Raw genomic sequence first — 24,332 nt, 5'->3', positions numbered from 1 at the left:
GGTTTCCTCGCACTACTATGCAAAGATTATCCATTGTAAAATTGGTGATGCCCTTCAACTTTATCATCTATCTCATTATACCTTCACATCAACCATTGTGTTCATCATGAACATATTTACCACATTTAATACTGCATTTGTGTGAGGAATTTTCTATTAAAGTGTTTCATACATCGTGACTAAGTATGTAGGTTACACTCTAACAATAATGGTAAAATTGTCAAGCCAGTATAGGTGTCTATCACTTCTGTAATCTGTGCATGCCATTCCACTGTAGTGAGTGAGTGGGACCTTTGATCTCTGATTTGTACTTCACCACTTATGGGGAAATACATTGGTTTCGAAAGTAGGCAGCTTTACCTCTTGCTAGGCAGGAGTAAAAACCTAACATCTCAACTACCAAAAACAAAATCTCAGATTTTTTTTAGGTTTTTAGGTTTGCAGTCGAAATCTGTTTAGCTGCCTCACCAGCCTCTATAAAAAAACATAACCTAAAAATATATTCATATATATACATATTACCGATGGATAAACAAGTCTTGTCCAAAACCCCTCTCTGCATGTATGTACATATACATGTATATATATGGCTACTTTCGAAACCAATGTATTTCCCCATAAGTGGTGAAGTACAAATCAGAGATCAAAGGTCTCACTCACTCACTACATTACATGTACACGTACAGTGTACAGTACATGTATACGTACATACATGCAGAGAGGGGTTTTGGACAAGACTTGTTTATCCATCGGTCTGTTAACTGTCATTCACATTTTGCTTTTGGACAGTCTACCTCAACTACTGGCTCTTAAACTGTGTGACGTGCACATCTGCTAAAAAGAACAGCAACTCAGTTGCCAGGTTGGTGGACTAATACTTTACTTTGCCAATTATTTTTTGTAGGAGGCTGGCCTGACTTATAGTGGGTACTTTGTGGTACTTGCACCTTGTGCCAGGCCCAGTTATCCCTTATTAGTAGAATAGAGGTGTTTCTAGCAGCTTAGACTGATAGAGGTAGCTATTGCAAAGCAGCTTAGGCTGAACAAGGAGACATGGAAAGCTCCTACTATACCACTTATATCATAAAGCACAATATCATAAGAAAAATCAATACTAAGAGTTACTAAAAATAAATGTACTTTATTTTAGTGACAATATGCCAAAAATATCTCAGAGGATACCCTCACTTAGGAGGTAAGTAATATACACAAATTATATGTACACAAACCAAAAATCAGGTAAGTAACAGTAAGAAAAGTAGTGCAAACAATGTAGAATCACAATAGGCTGCAATAGGTAGAAATAGGCCTAAGGGCAACAAAAACCATATACTCCAAAAGTGGAATGCGAATCACGAATGGACCCCAGGTCTATGGTAGGTTGTAGAGGGTCGCTGGGACTGTGAGAAAACAGTAAGGGCGCCCAAAATACCCCACCCTAAGACCCTGAAAAATAGGAGTAAAGTTACCCTACTACCCCAGAAAGACAGTATAATCGAGATAGGGGATTCTGCAAGAACCACAACTGCCAGTAAAACACTGAAGATGGATTCCTGGACCTGAGGACCTTTCAAGGAAGAGGGACCAAGTCCAAGAGTCATACAAGTGTCCAGGGGGGGCAGGAGCCCACTAAACCCCGGATGAAGGTGCAAAAGGGCTGCCTTCCGGGTGGAAGAAGCCAAAGATTCTGCAACAACGGAAGATGCCAGGAACTTCTGCTTTGGTCAGAAGATGTCCCACGGCATGCTGGAGGATGCAGGAGTGTTTCCACGCAGAAATACCACAAACAAGCCTTGTTAGCTGCAAGAGTTGCAGTTGAGGATTTTGGGTGCTGCTGGGGCCCAGGAAGGACCAGGATTTTGCCCCTTGGAGGAAGAGACAGAGAGGGCACTCAGCAACTCAGAGAGCCCCATCAGAAGCAGGCAGCACCCACAGAAGTACCGGAACAGGCACTTAGAAGACCTGAGGAAAGCGGTCAACTCAGAGTCACGTAGGAGGGTCCCACGACGTCGGAGTCCAACTCAGCAAGTTGGGCAATGCAGGATGGAGTGCTGGGGACCCAGGCTAGGCTGTGCACAAAGGAACCCTTGAAAAAATGCACAAAAGCCGGAGCAGCTGCAGATCACGCAGTACACAGGATTACTGTCTGGCGTGGGGAGGCAAGGACTTACCTCCACCAAATTTGGACAGAAGGGCTACTGGACTGTGTGAGATACTTGGACCCAGCTTCTGTGTTCCAGGGACCATGCTCGTCAGGATGAGAGGGGACCCAGAGGACCCGTGATGCAGAAGTTTGGTGCCTGCGTTAGCAGCGGGAAGATTCCATCGACCCACAGAAGATTTCTTCTTGGCTTCCAGTGCAGGGTAAAGCCAGACAGCCCTCAGAACATGCACCACCAGGAAACAGTCTAGAAAGCCGGCAGGATGAGGCACTACAATGTTGCTGGTAGTCGTCTTGCTACTTTGTTGCGGTTTTGCAGGTGTCCTGGAGCAGTCAGCGGTCGATCCTTGGCAGAAGTCGAAGAGGGAAGTGCAGAGGAACTCTGTTGAGCTCTTGCATTCGTTATCTGAGGAATAGCCCAGAGGAGAGACCCTAAATAGCCCAAAAAGGAGGATTGGCTACTGAGAAAGGTAAGCACCTATCAGAGGGGGTCTCTGACATCACCTGCTGGCACTGGCCACTCAGAGCCGTCCATTGTGCCCCAACACCTCTGATTCCAAGATGGCAGAGGTCTGGGACACAGTGGAGGAGCTCTGGGCACCTCCCCTGGGAGGTGCTGGTCAGGGGAGTGGTCACCCTCCTTTCCTTTGTCCAGTTTCGTGCCAGAGCAGGGCTGGGGGATCCCTGAACCAGTGTAGACTGGTTTATGCCGAGATGGGCACCATCTGTGCCCATCAAAGCATTTCCAGAGGCTGGGGGAGGCTACTCCTCCCAAGCCCTTCACACTTATTTCCAAAGGGACAGGGTGTAACACCCTCTCTCAGAGGAAATTCTTTGTTCTGCCTTCCTGGGACCAGGCTGCCCAGGCCCCAGGGGGGCAGAAACCTGTCTGAGGGGTTGGCAGCAGCTGCAGTGGAGACCCCGGAAAGCAATTTTGGCAGTACCCGGGTTCTGTGCTTGAGACCCGGGGATGCATGGAATTGTCACCCCAATACCAATTGGTATTGAGGTGACAATTCCATGATCCTAGACATGTTACATGGCTATGTTCGGAGTTACCATGGTGACGCTACATATAGGCATTGACCTATATGTAGTGCACTCGTGTAATGGTGTCCCCGCACTCACAAAGTCCGGGGAATTTGCCCTGAACAATGTGGGAGCACTTTGGCTAGGGCAAGGGTGCCCACACACTAAGTAACTTGGCACCTAACCTTCACAAAGTGAGCGTTAGACATATAGGTGACTTATAAGTTACTTATGTGCAGTGAAAATGGCTGTGAAATATCGTGGACGTTATTTCACTCAGGCTGCAGTGGCAGTCCTGTGTAAGAATTTTCTGAGCTCCCTATGGGTGGCAAAAGAAATGCTGCAGCCCATGGGGATCTCCTGGAACCCCAATACTCTGGGTACCTAGGTACCATATACAAGGGAATTATAAGGGTGTTCCAGTGTGCCAATGAGAATTGGTAAAATTAGTCACTAGCCTGCAGTGACAATTTTAAAAAGCAGAGAGAGCATAAATACTGAGGTTCTGGTTAGCAGAGCCTCAGTGATACAGTTGGCACCACACAGGGAACACATACAGGGCATACACCTATGAGCACTGGGGTCCTGGCTATCAGGATCCCAGTGACACATATCAAACACACTGACAACAGAGGGTTTCCACTATGAGCACTGGGCGCTGGCTAGCAGGATCACAGTGAGACAGTAAAAACACCCTAACATATACTCACAAACAGGCCAAAAGTGGGGGTAAAGATGCTACCTTCCTACATTTTTACTTTCCATTCTTTAATAATTTCGATTTTATAGAACTTTTTGTGTGTTTTTAAATTTGGAATCTATTCATAAAGATAAATATACATGTTTAAAATGACTTATGTGTACATCTACTACTGTACCTAGCAGTGACATTACACTTATTTGTGAGACACAGTTTCAAAGTGTAAAGATACTCCTAGGTGCAGGCTTACAATCTCTCCACCACATGGTGGAGCCTTTATTAAGGTTTATCAATCCTTAAAGAAATTAATAAAAGAAATGATGATAAGATATTCATGTAAAATTGTTATATATAACATTTTAAACCTACTATTGATAAATTTGAACAGCACATTAACATAAATGTGTATAAAATTAAATAAGTATATTTCATTGTTTACTAGGATTTTTCAAAGAATATGTTTAAAAAATCCCATCAACGTGCATTAGACCTTTTTTAAAGTGTTGTGACGATTCATCAAATGGCAACAAAGCTATTAGCAAACTGAATATATACTTTTCTAATGAAAACATTGTTCAGACTAAAAAGCTAAAATTGGTTTCTATAGCTATTCTAAATATACTTGCCTGTTAGGAAGCACTTACATGATTTTATTAAAATTATATTCAATGTTTAATATTTTCTAAATGGAAGTGCTTTGCCTACAAGCATAAAGCCACTAAGTTTGGTGCATAAAATGCTTGCAATACAAAAAATAAAGTTAACCATTGCACCAGTGTGCCAAGACCAGATCTATTTGCTTTTCCTATGCTAATTCTCAGTTTCTCCTGGAAAGAAAACTAACAAATTAATTACTGAGAACTTGGTGGCAACTAACTGTACCACTTATTTATTTTATGAAAAAGTGACAGGGGACAGCAATAGCACTGGGCTGGCAAGGGGAGCATGCATGCCATGGGGGAAGGGGAGCAGGTGCGGGTTAAGTTAAGCTTTATGTTATTTTACCTGCTGGGTTTGCATGCTTGTAAAATTGGGTCCAATGTTCCCAGACAAATGTGGGTGTAGGAACGACAAACAAATTATAATTGGATGGAGCAGTACTCCACCCAGGAATACCGCTCCCCTAAACTTATATTAAGTCCCTTAGTGTCAGCGTAAAGGTAATAAAGAAGAGTTTTTAATGGTGAAGGAACTATTACAACTAGCATAGGGTAAGTGATTTTTTAGGTAGATGAGATAAAAGGATAAAGGTAGATGAGTGTCCAAGTAATAGTAAATTACACATTAATGCTAGGAAGATAAGTTTGGCGCAAACTAAGTTATTGTGACTAGTAAAAAAAAAGTTGCAATGTCTGGCAAGGTAGGCACACAGGGTCCTTCCTGCTTATTCTTAATATGTACACACTGAAGACTTTCTAGCAGCAACATTTCTTCCAAAAGCCAACGAAAATGGGTTCAGAACTAGGGTGGGTGAAGGCTAAACATTTGGGGGGGTGATCCTGCACAGTGGACCAAGTCCATCAGGGGCCAGGTAAAAGCTTGACACTCGCAGAAACACCTTTCAGTTTTAGGCAGAAAATAACTTTCTAAAGGTGTAATTTTACAAATAGTAATTTAATATATGACTTGAACATTAAGTTGAATTTTAAATTACTATTAAAACGTATCCTTAAAATATTTTTCTAGCAATTCTCAAACTGATTGTAGCACTTTGTGAAGGTAATAGTGCAGACTTTGCAGTTTTTTTTACTGCCAGGCCATATAAACAATGAAATATACATGTCCTACTTTTAAATACCATGCAGCCCATGCACCCTGCCCTTTGGATTGTTACAGCCTAACTTAGGAGATAGTTTATGCCTGGAAAAAGGCTTATTTTGCCAGGTTGAAATGACAGTTTGCAACTACAGACACAGGTTGCAGTGGTCATTCTGGGGACATGGTTTACAGTGCAACTTTAGTATGCAGCGAAATGAGTGCTGATGCACACTAGTAGCACCTAATTTGCATGCCCTGGGTAGAATATTCCCCATATTAGGCAATTATAAGTAAATTACATGTGGCAAGGAGGTGGATGCCAATTTTACCATGTTTATAAAGGAGAGAACAAACACTTTACCCCTGATTAGCAGGGGTAAAGCGTGCAAAGTACATTGTGTGCAGAGTCCTATAGCCAATAAGAACTGGTTCAATAAAAGAAGGCTATAATCTGAATTCTGAAATAGAAAGGTAATTCTACACATAATAGTGTGCGCATCTTTGCACCTTAGCTGTGATTGAGCCATTTTTTCCCCTGCTACCCCCCACACACACAATATGGAAATATTGAATATAGATTCCCAATTAGCCATGAGGAGGTATGCTGTCATGTAGTAGACCAAATGCAAGAACTGAGCTGTGGGGCATCCATTGAACAGTTAGCTGAGATGGGCTATTTATGAGAAGACAGGAAAAGATGGCATCACTAAAGGCCGGAGCAGACATCTGCCTTTTGATATTGAGATGGTATAAAGAAGCTCAAGTGACAGAAGCCCTTTTATCCAGAATGTCTTTTTCTGCATTTGCCCCTGCCCAGGGAAGGCAAAAACGAAACTGGTCCTCTAACCAGTAAGAGGTGATGGTTACTCATTTTCAAAGGGATGGCTTCAGGAGGGGAAGAGTTCCTTAGAAGGTTTCTTGACTTCTGTCATACTAGATAGAAGGCTATATGAATGTTTAAGGTAAAGCAGAACAGGAAGTGCTTAGCAAAATGTAGAGTTTTTGTGGAAAGTCTGCAGTGATTGGACCTATGGAAATTACCAATCACGGGTAACTGCCCTGGATACAGCTGACACCCTGCTACTGAATCATCAAGATATTCCTGGACATGGAAATCATCAAATGAAGTAAGAATTCTGCCATATGCACTCGAGGAACCTTGAGGAACCCTGATAAGCTATGCTTGAACTCAGAGGCTGCAATAGGCTAGTTTGCGTCCTGAGGCAGTCTTCGACACAAAAAGCTGATAAATGGCTCAATTTCCTGTGCGAGAACCTGGCAACCCAGTTGGGACCTGCCTGCACTAAATCCAATGGAATTTATGGCTTTAAAGAGACCAGGATCCTATAAGCCTTTTGTGTGCACCTGGAAGCTGTGGGAGGAACCAAGAGTGATTTTCCCAGCATCATGAAAATTGCGACAGTCATTTTTTTAACCCTTGGAGGACAAAAACGGGGTACCACAATCCACCCTAGAAAGCTGCATCATACCACCCTAAGGACTGTCTCTTTCAGTTGCTAAGAGACTTTCCCATCAGAGTTGAAGGCTAACAAAGGGCCCTTGCAAAGAAGTGTCTGACAATCTTTAGCACTTGTTAACTACAGCTCCTTGACCTCCAGAGCTGAATAAATCTGAGTGCCAAATAAACATGTCTTAGGAACTCATTTAGGGTTTTATGAAGTCAGAAACTTCATAATCCTGTGGTCCTTCTACCCTGTCAAGCTGGCTGTTTCCCTGCTCTGTTTAAAGTCAAAAGAACATCTGGCTTTTAGTTTGTGTGCCCTCTGCTGGGTTTACCAATATAACCCCATGATACCAAGGTCCTTCAGCCACAGGACCATTGGCCATATTAACAGGTATCCTGCCCCATTGATAACAGGTCTACTAATACTTATTACCCTGCCCATAACAGCCATGTGAGGCACAGTGGAAACGGGCAGCAAACATGTTAAATGGCCCTCATGTGCAGGGAAAAAGATCCCTGCATGTTGAGGCCATTTACTTTTTGTTCAGAAAAAAACATCCTGCTTTGGAAGTCTTTTTGTTCTGAACATTTTTTTTTGTCATAGGGTGCCTTTAACCTTGTCTCTCGGCAAACTTCAATGTTGTAAACAGAAATGCTGCTGTTTATGGCTAAATTCGACAGCAGAGAAATACCCTTGTAGCAGACTCTCAAATTATAACACATGGTCTTCATCCAAAAGATTGGAGAACGTCCCTCTTCTTACTTGGTGGAATAGTAGAAAACCTGAAAATGGCTAAATAAAGTCTCAAGTCAAACCATAGGAACTGGGTAAGTGCCAAAGTACAAATTCACCCCAGATGAAACGCTTCATCCTTCTCTGAGCTTTTTATGTCAAAATGGTAAGCTTCAGTAGGTTCCACATAATGATAGAAGTCTAGCCAGAATATTTATTATGGGTATAACAGTGTCATTATTTTAACTAAAACAAACAGCACAGAACATTGGTGATAAACCATTCACTCATTTATATATCATCCTCTAAAGTGCAACTGGTTAAAAGTTATACACTGTTACAATTCAACCTCACAAAATCAAATAGCGTGATTCAATAATTCTGTTGCTAGCATTTAAATTTTTTCATCAAATACATAGAAGGAAGGCCAACACACTGTTTTGTGAAAGTCCAGTAGAATACATCAAAACACACTTTTCTGCCTCTAAATGTCATTTATTGTGCTGCAAACTTTTCATATCCATTCTTCAGTATTGTTGATGGTATGTGAACAGGTTCACAGCTTGTGTAGTAAGGGCTAGGATGAGGAAGCGATGAGGACCTATTGGGGTCATCATGAGTTTGAGCAGCGGAAAAGGCCGTCTGCCAAACACCCCCGGTCAGGTTGCCACAAGTGCAGCTGCCTTCCCGCGGGCCTCCTTAGAAGTTTTCCTCTGGCCCCAACTGGAAACAGCCTACAACATTAACGCAGTCTCATAATTGAGCCGGCGGCAATGCTCCGGTATGTAGTGTGCACAGGCACCTGAGAGTGGCGTGATTGGCCATGAGGGCCCCTGCACCCCATCTCTGCCATCCTTTTGTGATGGGGTGGTACTGCCACGTAAAAGCTGGCAGAGAGGGGGACTCGTAATCACCAGGGTGGCACTGCTTGCAGCGCTGCCTGGGTGGATTACGACCCCCAGCACCGCCAGTCCCTCCTGTGGAGGAAAACTGGTGGTGCTGACGGTCGTAATGTGGTGGTCAGACCGTGGCCAAAGTGGTCAGACCACCACTTTTGCGGCGGTCAGACCGCCACTGCGACACTGGTGGTCTGAAGACCGCCAGGGTCATAACGACCCCATAGTATGTTAGTGACACATACAAGTTTTCCATCTGCTTCCATTTTTGTGAGGAACAAAATAGGCATTCTCACCTTCATATATAAATTCTTCATAATTGTTAGAACTGGCATCCTTGGTGTGGTTTGCCCCTAACTTTTTGCCTTCAGGCCTCCTGTTTTTGCTGACTTCATTTTAGCTGGCCTTAGGACTCTGCACACTTTACCACTGCTAACCAGTGCCAAAGTACTTGCGCTCCCTCCTCAAAACATGGCAAAATTGGCCTATGCCCAACTGGCATGTTTAATGTACATGTAAGTCCCTGGTAAAGTTACACTATCTGTGCCCAGGGCCTGTAAATGAAATGCTGCTAGTGTGCCAGCAACACTGATTGTGCCATCCATTTATTTAGCACTCTAAACATGTCTCAAGCCTGATATTGGAGCCTGTGTCTGCAGTGTTAAACTGCATTTCTACTTGGCAAAATAAGCCTTTTGCCAAGCTCACACCTTCCTTTTTAATTCAAAGAGGTCACCGCTATAGTAGGCCCTAACCAGCCCATAGGTCCTGGTGCAATTTATTTGAAAAGTAGTCGATGTGCTTTCAAGTTTTAGATGTCCTGATAGTGAAAAGCTCTTATGTTTGTTTTTCGCTAATGCAAGGCAAACCTTTCCCAGAGGCTAACACTGGAGTTTAATAATTTAATGTGCTGTAACTTCCACATGGGAATAGGTAAACATTTAATGTTAGGTGTGTTTAGCATCGTAATGAAAAAACCTCTTATTGTAAAGTCAGATTTTTAATTACAATTTTGAGAATGCCACTTTTAAAGAGTTGGTATTTTCGTGTCTTAGCCATTTAGTGCTTTAGCTTTTTGTGTATTCCTCCTAGACAGCCACAAACAATAGAAAGCCTAGGTGTACATGGATGGACTTTCACTGACAGGATAGTAGAGCAGAGTTGCACACAGTCCTAATTACACTTAAATAGGCTGTGTCCTGCTTCCACACAAAGGACTGCATACCACCTGTTATTAGTCTGGAGCCAAGACAGGAGAAGCATGAAACCTGTACACTTCAAAGGGAAGTATATAGAAGCTACGCTCACTTCAAAAGGAAGCACCTGGTATAACTATTGGACTTCACACACCAATTATTCAATACACTTCTGGACTTGTGGAGAGTCTGCCAGGAAAAAGGACTGCTGTTATGCTAAAAGTACGGCCACTCTGCTGAAATGCCGCCTTGCTGGACTACTGCATTGCTGGATTGCAGCCCTGGTGCCTTCCTGCCTAAGCGAGATTGGACCTGAACCCATGACTCCCAGAGTGACTCCAAGGGCTAGTCTGCTGGCCTCTTGTTCAGAGCTACAGGGACATAGCAGGCTCCCAAACACTTGAACCATTACCCAGATCCAGCTGGAGCTAACCATTGACCCCCCCAAAGTGATGTCCCTCAGACCCTGGACCCATAGTGTGGCCTCAGAGTGGCTGAGTTGACGTTTTGGGGCCTTTGTGACCATGAATGGCACAGTTGGCACCAAAACATTGTAACTCGTACAGTCCGCCTATGCAAAGTTCCATCAGCCTGACCCTTCATGTTACAGCATCAACCACTCCCGCAGAGCGCCATCATGAAGCACCAGCCTGACCATTCAAGACAACAGGACCTTTTTGCCACAACTATGACTGTGAAACATTTCCCTGCTCCTCCTGGCCCCCACCACTGTGAACGGGACTCTTTGCATTGGACTGAGAAGGTAACTTTTCTGCGGCATTTTCCTAGTCCACTTAAATCATTTAAATAGCATACCTCCCGTTGTACAGAGTTGATTTTTATCATTTTTTCTTGTTTTTTTCTTACTTGTTGTGGGATCTTTTTTGTGTAATTTTATCATTTTATTACTGTTGCTCTAATATTTTACACATTGCCACTAAGTTAAGTCTGACTGCTCTGTGTCATGCTTCCAGGAGGTTGACTACAGGTTAATTTGAGGTTTGCTTGTGTCTCACTCTGACAAAGATTGAAGCTGCTGCTTGAGTGGGGTTTCAACCCCCTTGCCCCCCCCAAAACCATTATTCCAATTTCTTCCATAATTTTACTAAATATGAAAGATAGTGCTTAAACTATTTTTTCTAGCTGGTGCTTAACCAGAGATGACAGAATTAATATTTTCATCTGTACTTTAGTTTTTGTTTTAGGACAGACAGAGTCTTCAACAGCTTTTGGGCCCTTGTCAATGTAGGGGCATGCTAACAGTAAATTGCTACACTTCCCAATGTCAAATACTATGTACCCTACCCTATGGGCTACAAGACCTACGTAAGGGTGACATGACTATTTGAAAGGGAGATCTTTTGAAATGTTGGTTTAAACCACAGCAGTTAGGCTACACTTGGAGGACTGAAGCTGTGTTTTATTTTGTCACACTAGTGGATGGCACAATAAGTGCTGTAGTCCACAGGTGAAATTCAACTGTCCATATCATGGGTATGTGTCTGAACTGTATGCTATGACCCTATAGGAAATTTAAATATGCCAGTTCGGATTCAGCCAGTTTTACCACATTTAGGGGTCAGATCACGTGCACTGGGACCCAATTAGCAGTATCCCAGTGCACAAAATCAAAAAACCATGAGCAGCAATCCAAAACACGGGGTGACAACATAAAAAAAAATCACAAAGAGTCCTATTCTACCCACTGTATAACAAGTCCCATAGGCTAAAATGTACAGGCTATCTGTCACCTTTGTGATGAAGTATCACCTTGCCAAACTCAAAAGTGGCCATCAACTATATCCTTGAAAAAAGCTGAGCTTAAAGAGCAGTTCTCCCAAGTTCATTTATTTTTAGGTCACCCACAACTAACTAGTCTGGATGGGCATTATTGTCTTAGATCCCTCCTCAGTCTCATGTGACATGCCTCAAGTACCCAGCCCTAGACTGAGAGCATGTTAATCATAAAGACTAACAATACCACATAATGGTGAAATAGATTATGGATAATTTGTCACGGTGAAGGAGTTTTCTGGAATAATTTTCAAATAATTCTTAAGAAAGTCGAACTAAGTTATATATATTAATTACATTTATAGGTCTTTATCTCTCCGTGAGTCCTGAAGAGGCCCATATGTGAAGGGGCCGAAACGCGTCGACCTGTTGATAGGGAGGTTGTAGGAAATATTTAGTTGATGGATTATGATTAGAAGACACATCTCTTTGTTAACAAGGAGTTAGGGAAAACAAAGATTTGAGATGTGATAGCCGACGCAACCATCTCATATTTGTGAATTGAAGTTTTAATGTATTTAGACAACCACATTATTTCTAATCTTGGAGAATGATGAAGACAGTTTTGTATATGTTTTTGTATGTAATTTTGATGTAATTTCAGTGTTATATATATTGTTACATGTGTGTCATTATGTTTTTTTATGTCCAAAAATTAAGTGAATAATTATGTTGTAATTAAAGTACACTTCCAATGACCAATTCAGAAGCTCATTGTGTGTAAATCAGTATTTAGATTTCTCCCTACTATTGTACCACTTCTTTTCTATAGATTGTTCTTATTCTGCCCAGGTATGGTAGGGCTATTAGGGTAGACCCCTTCTTTTTCTTATCAAGGACCCAGACAGTCACCAACTGTGTTCAGCCTATATTTGATATCAGTGAAAATTCTATTTGCAGAGAAATATATTGCAATTCATTTATACCCAGATGATACACAAATGTATCTAAATATTTTCACAGTTCAAGATATCTGCACATTGACAACTTGGCAAAGAAAACTCTGTAACTGGAAGTACTTTAGATTTCTGAGACAGTACTGATCAAACATGAATTTATCATTCTTCTTGGCAAAACACCTCCAGAATCTAAGAACAATAGTTGTCTAAACTGCAGATGGTTGGTTTTACAACATCCCAAGCCTCCTAAGTATCGTCTGTGGGTTTCTAGCTTGATTCTCAAGAAAGAGTGTCATTGGAAATTCAACATATTGTTGAAGCATTTCAGACAACACTTAATCAACTTAATTAAAACTATTGCTTAAAACATCTGACGTTGAACTTATTGTCCATGCACTAATCATCTCCCGCTCTGATTTTGCCCTGATTGTGAGAACACTATGATAATAGAAGAGAACATATGTAAAATAGACCCAGTCAAAGTGGTTCTACATTGTGGAGTTAGGCTAGTCTCAGGTATCAAACAATTCTGACCATCCTGAGAGAACTTAAATGGCTCCCCTTGGATGTGAGAATCAAACATAGGATTACATACACCATAATTAGAGCCATTTGTCTGCAACATCCCTGGTACCTTCATTCTTCCTTAAAAATCTCTACTGGTGTCTATGTTTCCAAAAGTCCTCAGAAACAAAGATAGTCTTATGCATTGATTACAAGTGGGTCGGATGAGTGTGAGTCTTTCAACAGACAAAGAGTATAGACAAACAGTGTAGCCACATGACAAATAACATTACCCAGGGTATGATTATACAAACTCTTGTTTGCACAGGGATCAAAAGGTGTGTGCCCTCTTTTGAATGGAGCCTGCAGTGAATGCAAGAAAATCAAACACAATTCAATTTTTCTCTGGAGCAGACTCTTCCCTGTTGATCATGTTACCTGAAAAACTGAGATGTCTTGATGACTTACTTCAGTTCCAGACAAAGCAAAAACCAACCTCTTTAAACTTTATTTGCAGACATAGCTCATTCTTATGTCCACAGTGCCTCTCCCAATTTTACCTTTTTCCTCAAACTGTCTACCTCTCTCCTTCAATCAATTTAGCTCTACTTTGCATTTGTCCACTCTCAAATCATCTGAAGTAGCGCTTTCTGGAGAGCTTTAAGCAAGACAGGAGAGAAAAGCAGTATAATATTCATGTGTCAAGCTTTAACCCAGCATCTCAAAACGTTCATGTAGACATTGGCTCTTTTACACCTTCAGTGCTCTTACGTTGGCTATTATTTCCTGATGAGGAAGTTAAAAGTTCTAGAATATTTGGTTGCACTATCTTGACACTCTCTGCTAAACTTTATCTTTTACACTATCATTCAATCACCTTTTTGAATAAATTGGCCCTCGACAGTGTCAGCCTTCAAGATAATCCAGTTACTTAAAAAAGCACGAATTGCAACTCCACACTGGATTATGTATGCAGTATGTCAGTCAAACAAGTATCATCCTTTAAATTACCCTGGGCAACCACATGTGCCAATCTCTCTCATGCTCCCACGTACATTTGATCTCTACAGCAGGAACAGAAGTGTATCCGGTCCACCATTAAGCACCCATATTATGCATTCACAATCTGATTTACCACCTGCACCTGCATCTCTATTCATGAGAGTGACATGTTGTCTGCAATGTGAGAAACCATTACTTATTGCTACGTTATTTTATCCACATTGGTAAAACACAATAAATTCAGGAGACCGACTTCTTTGTGTTTCCCCATCTTATGCCACCCTTTTCCCTGATTCCAAGTTCTAGGCAATCACATCAGAGCTCACTGCCCATTCAGCGTGGCAGCTTGACTCCAACCTGCGTTGCACCCAAGCACAGCGAGGGCCGCCTCGAGCGCAGTGACGCATGTCTATGCTGCCAGGCACATGAAGGAAGTAAACCTGTCTGTGTTGTGACTGGGGCACTTCTCTCACCCTCGTTTAATTTATAGATTTCATTTCTTCAAATCATCTCAAGCAGGTATTGGATTTCTCCATTGTACAGTATACAGACTCTGCAATTCCGTTGAAATGGAGCTTGCTTGCCCAAAATATTTTACAACATGACATGATTAAAAACTGCTACGTCAAAGACAGTACTATTCCAAAGCAAAAATACTACACTTCAAAATAATTTACGAGTTCCCGTCTAGGAAACGACCTGTTTCCAAAAATAAAGTCCTATTTTTGTCTATATTTATTTTATTCACTGACACGCGTGTGTGTACGTGTACAACTATGCACTCTCAGGAAACACATAATTTAACATATATATAGGGTTTTAATACATTTCCTACATCCACACACATCACTGGCAGCACAGAGTCTTGCTGACGAGAAGACGCAGTGTAAAGGGAGTTATTGCTCCAAGGACCTTTTAATATGACTGGGCGGTAATGCTGCAGTGAAAAAATCATCTACCAGAAAAAAAAAGTATTTTAACGTGGAAAAGAGATATCATTTCTACGGGCACATTTGTTTTATCTTTCAGACCCCATGATATTTTCATCAGAATGGGACTAGTTAAAATGAGAGACTCCCCGCAGAAGGTGTGAGTTCCACACTATAAAACTCCTAATATAGGGAACTGAAAACTCGTCAGTGGCACGCAAACCGGACAACATGTGGTGTGATGGCACTTGGATAACTGGCAAATGCCTTCGGTGTAATAGCAGGTAAAAATCTGCCAGCTGCTCATAAAAAAAGCACAAACACAGGGGAGGTCTTCTTTCTGAGCTATGATACTTACAAAAAAAAAACATAGTTCAAGCTGCTGCTAAAGGCACTGCTTGCCCACTTTGCAGTTTCCTCATGCGCTTCCATTCTGAAAATAACCGGTGATGCAGTCCATGCTGTAGACAAGCGTGCCATGTCTGTGGCACGAGACTGACATACCCCTGCTCAATTATGCTTCAACAAGGTTATGCCTAAGTGGTCTTTAGGCTGATTAATTGGTGATCTAATTGTCCGGGAGGGTTCAGAAAGATCCTAAAAGAGAGCAGTGCATCACTATTTGTGCCAGGTCTACACCCAATGCTGCTGTTTGCTTTCCTGGCTCCAGCTGCAGGACGCCTAGACTGTTGATATACATCAAATTCGCGAGAAGTCACAGGGAACGCAATGCTGTCTCCAAATATTAGTAATTGATGCAGGAAAACAACATATCGGCTAGGTTAAAACCAGCGCATGGAACAAAATCTTTCATCCCATGCCTGGGTCTGCCAGTGCAGATGGAAAGTAATACAAGGCGCGGGATAGGGGTGGTCCCTTCCTGCAGACACAGAATTCACACAGTTACTTTCATGCTCGGATTATTCCGCTATATTTGTATTTGCATCTACGACTAGGGCATAACCGACTGATGGAAATAGACAGCCATTTCACAGTTTCTCACTAAATCTGTGCCACGAATGTGCTGCAATATGAAATGAGTACATAGGACGCAATGGAACATGTATCCGGTCTAGACACTTCATGAAAACAAAAATATAATGACAAAACAAGGTCGTCGAATATATACATTTCACTCTTTGCTAAAAAAAAATAAAAAATACCAGCTGACTGTAATTTAAAACAACCGGTTCCATTACGGGACTGCTCCTCGTTTCCCCCCTGCCGATAGATTTCCTCCTTGACTGGTGTCATCCGCCCAAACGGGATTTCTAACGAACATGAGGAACTGAAACATGAGTGCGTGACGCTAACCAGATACAGAGTCAAAAATTACATCCATCACAGGCTGCAGGCTGTACTTACAGTGACTGAAACCCCTCCAACCCCTGGTCCTTCGCGGCTGTAATGCAATGAAATACCTTCACCTACCTTCTGACAGGGCTGCTCCCTCAACGCATCCTCGCTCATCCCGTCATTGCAGAAAATCGTCCTTCCTCCCCCTTTCCTGCCCTTCACCGCCAGGGGTTCTTTAGGAAGAAGCCGGTAGATCCCTCAGAATATGGGTCTAGAAAATGGTTATCCTAGTCCGAAAATCCCCAGCAACCTCGGTTCAGCGAGAGCACCTCAATCACGGCACAGCAGCAACAGCAGCAGAGGCAGAGCCGGCACTCTGCAGGCCACATCTTTCATACCGTATACATCACTACCGCACTCCTCCTAGTACTGGGACCTTAAAAAAAATGTCAGCTACTAATCAATGGCCCGGCAGCTTCATTTGTTGAACAGTTACAAAAATATTCCGATGTTTTTAAAGATTATTTATCTCATCAGTACTGCTACCTTGCTCAGGCCGGCAATCAAATATTTAATCACACAAATAAACGAAATCTATAGCAATTTCACTCTCACTCCATTTGGCCTGCCACTACAAAATGATATAAAGAGACCATCATGCTGCAGCAAGGAGAACCTGAGGCCAGAGCACATTCATCACTTAAGAGGCATTGATTGGTACAGGTACAGTAGCAGAAAACACGGAGCCTCGTAAAAATAACACCGGCTTTCCCCGTTGTAGTTTCTACCTCCCACTGATAACTTCCCCATTGAGGTTTACATCACCAGATTTACCACGCTATGGCCCATATTTATACTTTTTTAGCGCCGCATTTGCAAAAGCGGCGCATACTTTTAAATTATTTTTTGTGGCATAGGGGGGCCTGATTTGTGCCCCCCTACATGCCACTGTGCCCAATGACCAGAAGTCCCCTGGGCATGGCCATTGGGCAAGGGGGCATGACTCCTGTCTTTGCTAAGACAGGAGTCATTTATATGGGGGTTGGGAGTGAAAAAAAATGGCGCAAATCGAGTTGAGGCGAAAAAATTGCCTCAACCTGACTTGCCCCATTTCTTGACGCCCAAGCCCCATATTCCCCTTCGCCGGCGCTGCCTGGTGTACGTCGTTTTTTTCCACGCACACCAGGCAGCGCCGGCGGCTAACGCCGGCTAACGTCATTGATTAAATACGGCGCCTGCATGGCGCTTCAGAATGGCCTTAGCCGGCGCTAATTTTTTTGACGCAAAACTGCGTTAGCGCAGTTTTGCGTCAAAAAGTATAAATATGGCCCATAATGGGTATGCTGTTAGTGCCCCATTCCACCAACATTGCAAATTGCAGCAAATGACACTAGGTGGGTTCATGGGAGGCGACCGTGAGTCTACATGGGCTACCGTGCATGTGTAGTGGTAAGAGGAAGTTAAGGGAATTAAGGGATCATGGCTAGCGCTCATTCCCGCTTATTTCAGTCCTGGAGAGAGCAAGATGGTGTAAGAGGTGAGTACAGAAGCATTACCAGTGATCTATTATTTTGGATACTTGCTGAAATGGCATGTGTGAAATGAGGAATAGCCAGGGGAATCAGAACCGGGATTGTCAATTCATTTAGTGATTCCTCATTTCTAGTTAGACCCTCAGTGTCCCACTTACCAATAGCAGGTAACACCACCTCCCCTGGAGGTATAACCACCTCCAGTATTGGTAACTTCAGTGAGGGACAGATTTACTGGCCGATTAAACGGGGCACTTCTAATAAGACCTCAACTCCCTCATAACAAGTACTTAGTTATTCCCATTCCACGAGTAATGGGAGTTACCAGTTAAACCAGCATTACTGTATCAAGAATCCTGCAGAATTTGTAATAATTATAGAGAGTGTATGTTAGAAATCTAGTTATTGGTTGAGAGGGGTGGAAGCCCCACTCAGGCAAAAAACACAATCTTTTTCAAGTTGAACCACACAATTCACTAAATTAACCTGTGCTTAACCTTGTAGTAGCTTGGCACAAAAGCAGCCAGGCTTAACCTACGTTAAATGTGTAAAGTTGTTATGCATTATACAATCAGTAATAAAGGAAAAGTACAACAGAAGAAATTTATCAGAACAATTTAGAAGAATAGAGTACATTCCAATAAATAAACTGATACCAGAATGGTGAAAAACCCAATCGGTAGAACTGAAGCTATTAAATACTAAAGTTTTTAAGACAATAGCAGCGGGGGGTCATCTGGCTGTGCTGGACTGAGGGAAAGTCACAAGTTCAGGCCGACTGGCAGGGCACAGGATAGACCCACTCATAAAGTTATCTTCTCAAGTCCGATGCCAAGAGTTCTGTTCACATTGGAGGTGGCTGTGAGGAAAAGGCAGACTCTGTAGTGCAAAGATCCAGTCGTCGCTGGAGCTTTGCATTGGTGGTCATCATGGGCTGTCATTGCTGTAGGGTGAAGTGCAGGAATCATGCTGCCTGTCATCGCAGAGAGTTGCTGTTGGCACAAAGAGCAGGTTTCACTGGAGCTTTGTGTTGGCAGAGTTTCGGCACAAACAGGTCAGTTCATGGTCACCAGGGGCCCAAATTTAAGAATTTACCTTTTTTTCTTGGATGTGCTGACACCGATGCCAGCCAGGCATAATAGACCCGAGGAAGAGGGCACCACTTGAGGATCAGGCACACTCCATCAGAGACTAGCAGCAGGGCTGAGGCAGGTCCATATACAACTGGTCATCTGGGTAGAGAGGCCTCTGAAGCATGTTGTGTCCCTGGCTCCAAGGGTCAGTTGGCTGACCTCCTGTGTGAGCTACACTCTAGGTAGTAGGAGAGCAAGCTAAGCAGATCAAGTCTTTCTTCTTCAGACAGCAAGACAGTCCTTCAAGCAGAAGGCAAACTTTTTTCTGAAACGTCCACAGGTCCAGGAGTGCTCTCATGCTCTCATGAATGCTCTCCCTGTCCTAACCCCTACACTGGTTCTGGAAAGCTCTTCCCTTCTTTTCCTGATTTAGGCTCCAAATTGTCTGGGGTGACAAAAGACAGGGTAGGCTTGATGCCAGGGTTCATTTGTGTGTGTTATAGGCAAAGCCCTTTAAAGTGTAAGTGGGGCTGGGTACAACTCCTCCTCAGCCATGTTGACAAGATTGCCTTTCCTGGCCACACCTAAACTCCCTTTTGTTTCACTCTCTGGAAGCAATACACAAACCCCAATGGCAGAGACATTCAGAGTCATGTGACCTAGGGCAAAATTAAATCCATCACAGACAGCATGCTGTACTTAGAGTGATTGAAACCTCCCCAACTCCCCAAAGTTGGTTGGGACAAGAAAATGGCAACTTTCTAAAATTTGAAATTTCTGGATTATGACTTAAAAAACAACTTTATTATTAAAGAGGATTTTCATTTACAATTAATTTGAGTGTTAACCACATATCACTATCTGCTCCCTGTCTGAAGTTAACACTCATTTAATGTAATACGGTAATCCAGTGTTTTGTACATGGGAGAGATAGGCCTTACAACAGTGAAAAAAGATTTTGGGAGTTTTTCATTGCAGGGACATGCCACACCTAAGTACACAAATCCTACTTTTTAAATATGATGCACCCTGCCCTATCAGCCTTTAGGGCTTACCTTAGGGGTGACTTATAAGTAAGGAAGGTTAAGGCCTGGCAAAAGCTTTATCTTGCCAGGTCGAAAATGCAGTTTGAAACTGCATTACATGCTGCAGTGGAATGCCTGATATGTATTAAAAGGATACTTTAGTGGGTGACACATTGAGTGCTGCTGTCCACTAATTGCATCTCATTTACAGGCCTTGGACACTTTAGACTAGGGACTTACAAGCAAAATACATGTTCCAATTAGGAATAAGCCAATTGTAAAATGTTTTAGGGAGAGAACTTAAACAGCTTATCACTGGTAAGCAGGCAGAAAGTGCACAAAGTCCTAATGTCAACAAAAACGAATTCAGCAAAGCGGAAAGTGAAAGCAAAACGTTTGAGGGAATCCCACACCAAGGATGTCAGGCTTAACAGTGTGGTATTCCGAAAAAAAGATAAATAAGTAGATTGAGAAGTTACTGTTGCATTTTACCTGTGTTATTCCTTATGAAACATGAGCCAGTGAGTAAAAGAAGTAATATGGGAAACATGTATGTCCAATTTATGTCTCCCCTGCATCCTATTAAAGATGGCTTTATTCAAGGACACCTACTGGCTAGCTGAATGTTATCATGCCACATTAGAGCACCCAGACGTGCTTAGGGTTCCATGCATAATTTACAGCAAGATGCATCATTACACGAGCACACCTGTGAAAGTGCCGTGCAAGGCACAGCGCAGTTTCTGTTCTCTTGTTTTGCCAGAATTGTTTACTGGAGCATATAGCATGGTAACCATTTCTCACAGTCAAGTGAACCTCCTTTCATATTGTTTGAACAACAAGTAACTAGGAGTTTCACCAATAATGAAATGTCAGGATTTCAATATCTGCTGTGAGAAGTTACATAAACTATCTGTGAAAAACCTTTTGATCATGACCACATTTATACTTCATTTTTTCCAGCAGTACTGTTGCAAATTCAAGAACACAATATGTGCATCTACAGTGAAAGTTTTAAAACAGATTATTAAACCTTAAAGGCACCTGAAAACGCACAAATACCACTGTCAACTCCATGGAGAGACATTATGTGTAATCACCACATCCATTTGTATTCTTTGAGTAAAAATATCACCTTTGTTCTAGTGTTTTTACAGTTATGAAAGCAGAAATTTTTAGGTCTGTACTAGATACCCTTTAATTGTCTCACCAGGGTCATTGTCAGGAAGGAGGTGAGGAAGGGTACTGTTAGACTTTTGCTTATGCAGGGTCATCCCCAGTCTTTTTGCCTCCTGCCTCCTATTTTTTTCTGACCTGTTGCTGTTGGCTTTTCAACTCTGAGCACTTTACCACTGCTAACCAGTGCTAAAGTGCATATGCTCTCCGTGTAAATGGTATGTAATTGGTTTATCCATGATTGGCATATTTGATTTACTAGTAAGTCCCTAGTAAGGTGCACTAGAAGTGCAAGGGCCTGTAAATCAAATGCTACTAGTGGGCCTGCAGCACTGATTGTGCCACCCACATAAGTAGCTCTGTAATCATGTCCCAGACCTGCCACTGCAGTGTCTGTGTGTGTATTTTTACACCGTAAATTCGACTTGGCAAGTGTACCCACTTGCCAGGCCTAAACCTTCCCATTTCTTACATGTAAGGCACCCCTAAGGTAGGCCCTAGGTAGCCCCAATGGCAGGGTGCAGTGTATGGATAAGGTAGGACATATAGTAATGTGGTTTATATGTCCTGACAGTGAAATACTGCCAATTTAGTTTTTCACTGTTGCAAGGCCTGTCTCTCTCATAGGATAACATGGGGGCTACCTTTAAATATGATTAAAGTGTAGATTCCCCTAGAGAGTAGATGGACATGTGGAGTTTGGGGTCCCTGAACTCACAATTTAAAAATACATCTTTTAGTAAAGTTGATTTTGAGATTGTGCGTTTGAAAATGCCACTTTTAGAAAGTGAGCATTTTCTTGCTTAAACCATTCTGTGACTCTGCCTTGTTTGTGGATTCCCTGTCTGGGTCAGTTTGACAGTTGGGTTGTTTTTCACCTCGCACTAGACAGTGACACAAAGGGGGCTGGGGTGTAATCTGCATTTCCTGATTAGCCATCTCTGCTAGGAGGGAGGGGTGGAGTGGTCACTCTCATCTGAAAGGACTGTGCCTGCCTCTGACAATGCCGGCTCCGACCCCCTGGTGTGTGTCTGAGGCCTTGCCTGGGCAAGGCAGGATTTCACAAGTAGGTGTGAGTCCCCTTTGAAGAAAGGTGACTTCAAAGACTAAAATGGGTATAAGAAGGGCACCCAAATCTACAGACTGGAGAAACACTTCTGGAACCAAGAGGAACCTCTGCCTGGAGAAGAGCTGATAGCTGAGGAAGAAGTGCTGCCCTGCCTGTGACTGTGCTTTGTGGAGCTTTCCTGCAGTGCTGCTTCTGCCAGAGTAAGAGGGCAAAGACTGGACTTTGTGTGTCTTCCATCTTGTGAAGAAATCTCCAAGTGCTTGAGTTAGAGCTTGCCTCCTGTTGTTTGAAGTCTCAGGGACAGCAAAGACTTCTCTCTGCCAGCACCTGGAGTCTCTGGAGAGACCCCTGCCCCGACAAGTGGTGCCCTATCCAGTCCCTGGGCCCTTGAAAGGAAAGCTGGTGGAATCCAAGGAAATCGACTTCGGACGACTTCGGACCGACGCCGCTGCTGAATCCGTTAACGCCACCTGCACCTGACGCCGTGACCTTCGCTGGAACGCGACGCTCTCCGCAGGCCCGACACCGCAGCAGCCCCGCTGAAGTCCGCGACTCCGTGGAAGTCGCCGCACCACGTCATGACCGACGCCGCTCGAAGTGCACGGATTCAACGTTTCACACAGACGCCGCGATTCCCGACTTCGCGCATCGGCTTGTTTTCACTCTTCACCAAAGGTACTGTACTTGGGGGTCTACACGACTCTGTGTCCAGCGCCGCTGGTGTCGGCTTGTTGGGAACGACTCCGTCACAACGCCGTGTTAACATCTCATCAAAGCATTTTTGTTTCTAAGCGCTATTTTTTAGTTTAATCTTAAAAAAATCATAACTGGACTTGTGTATCTCGGATTTATGTCGTTTTGGTCTTGTTTTGTTTAGATAAATATTTCCTATTTTTCTAAACCGGCGTTGTGTCATTTTGTAGTGTTTTCATGAAGTTACTGTGTGTGTTGGTACAAATACTTTACACCTAGCGCTCTGAAGGTAAGCCTACTGCTCTGTCAAGCTACCAAGGGGGTAAGCAGGGGTTAGCTGAGGGTGATTCTCTTTTACCCTGACTAGAGTGAGGGTCCTTGCTTGAACAGGGGGTAACCTGACTGTCAACCAAAGACCCCATTTCTAACATTGGTGTTCAGCGGTTGGGATTTGGACTTGTATTTGTACTTGACATACAGTAATTAAGTGTACACTACTGTTTTGAGTTCAGACCACTACGTGACCATATACTACTTGTCTTGTGATTCTGCTTTTTGTTCTCTGATGTCCTCCTGGAAGTATTGCTAATATTTTTGGACTTTGGTTTTTGGTTGTGAAGCCTTTGCAGAATGGAAGTCAATTTCTGGCACCTATTTATGTTTAAAAAGTGGCAGCTTAAAGCATTCTGCATAGAAAGGGGACTGGCTGTGAACAAGAAATCCAGAAGGGAGGATCTTGAGTCAGCCCTGTTTCAAGTATGAATTGAAACGTTGTCAGGCAACACCACCAAATGAGTCTGAGGAGGATAACTACTCTGAGGAGGAGGACTACTCTGAGGAGGAGGGCAGTGGCCCTGAGGAGGGAACAGAAAGAGATGATTGGCTCCTAGCTCGAATCCGGAGTCCGGAAGAGCTAGATGCAGAGCTTGAGAGGGCTGAGGAGAAGAGAGCCTTAGTCCTGGAAAAAGAAAGGATTACAGCTCAAGAGCTGAGCTGTGAAGAGCTGAAGCTGGAGGCCATGAGGGCTGAGTCCAGTTCAGATGGCGGCAGCAAAAATCTTGTATCCAGTACTGCTGAAGAAGTGCACATGCCCAGAGATGTGGTGCCCTACTTGAAGGAGGGAGTTAACACACGCCAGGAGGTTCAGGGGTATGAGGTAGCTCCAGTGATGCACAGGGTCCCTGAGGTGGATTGGGGAACTGGCATGGGGAGTCATATTCCTACTGGTGGGAGGGACACTCTACTGACTCTAGGTGAGAGTGACAGGGAGAGGGGTTCCCCCAAGGTAGAAGTCCTGGTTATGGATTGTGAAGACATCCCAGAAGAGTGTGGGTCGAGTGTCAGGGACAGTCAGGTACTGTTTCACCAGTCTCAGGAGGGTGATGTGGGGTGCTTTTCCAAA

The 24,332-nt window shown here is 43.2% G+C and overlaps 1 protein-coding gene across 1 annotated transcript in view; it reads right to left on the bottom strand.

Moving 5' to 3' along the window:
• The window catches only part of DAB1 (DAB adaptor protein 1), a 3,348,596-nt gene extending 3,331,801 nt beyond the window's left edge, over positions 1 to 16,795 (bottom strand). The window contains exon 1 of the mRNA XM_069232585.1: positions 16,498 to 16,795. The gene's annotated coding sequence lies outside the window, so the exon portion shown is untranslated. The remainder of the gene's footprint in view (positions 1 to 16,497) is intronic.
• Positions 16,796 to 24,332: the final 7,537 nt, after the last annotated feature.

Source organism: Pleurodeles waltl, chromosome 4_2 (genome assembly GCF_031143425.1).
Source record: "Pleurodeles waltl isolate 20211129_DDA chromosome 4_2, aPleWal1.hap1.20221129, whole genome shotgun sequence".
Lineage (NCBI taxonomy): Eukaryota > Metazoa > Chordata > Amphibia > Caudata > Salamandridae > Pleurodeles > Pleurodeles waltl.
Note: the sequence above shows the minus strand (reverse complement) of the source record. Positions and strands in the feature narration are given on the sequence as shown.